The sequence below is a fragment of the Papaver somniferum genome, unplaced genomic scaffold (assembly GCF_003573695.1).
Source record: "Papaver somniferum cultivar HN1 unplaced genomic scaffold, ASM357369v1 unplaced-scaffold_84, whole genome shotgun sequence".
Lineage (NCBI taxonomy): Eukaryota > Viridiplantae > Streptophyta > Magnoliopsida > Ranunculales > Papaveraceae > Papaver > Papaver somniferum.
The window spans coordinates 61,171-61,797 of NW_020651415.1; the positions used below are offsets into that span (position 1 = coordinate 61,171).

The 627-nt window shown below is 38.3% G+C and overlaps 1 non-coding gene across 1 annotated transcript; it reads left to right on the top strand.

Moving 5' to 3' along the window:
• The first annotated feature begins 206 nt into the window (after positions 1-206).
• Positions 207-310, top strand: LOC113345975. Its single transcript, XR_003358344.1, has one exon. It is a non-coding gene; the product is annotated as a small nucleolar RNA R71 (small nucleolar RNA).
• Positions 311-627: the final 317 nt, after the last annotated feature.

Here is a 627-nt window from a genome sequence, read left to right on the forward strand (position 1 = left end):
CATGGGGGTGACTCATATCATGTGGTGTTGTTCCTGTTTCCCTAACGGATTCCCATTGATGGGTTTTCTCTGCAATCTCGGCTAAAAAATTCCATGCATCATCCACAGATTTATCAAGAAATTCACCATTACACATACACTCAACCATGGCTCGAGATTTAAAGTCTAGTCCCTCATAGAGGATAGCGACAAGTCTCCACTTCTCAAATCCATGGTGTGGACATTCGCTCAACAAATCATTAAAACGTTCAAAATAGTCAAAAACAGTTTCCTCATCCAACTGGACAAAACAATTGATATTTTGACGAATAGCGATGGTCCTATGATGTGGAAAAAATCTTTGGAAAAATTGATTAGTGAGTTGTTCCCAAGTGGTGATTGATTGTGGTCTCAAACCGTAAAACCATGTTTTGGCCCTTTCCTTTAAAGAAAATGTAAACAAACGCAATTTCAGAGAGTCTTCGGACATATGATCAGGTTGCATAGTCCGACAAATTTGTTCGAACTCTCTTACATGAGTATAGGGGTTCTCAGAATCGAACCCTCGAAATATAGGAAGTATTTGTATCATGCTTGCATTTATTTTAAAAGGGTTATTGGTTTGAGGTAAGACAATACATGATGATG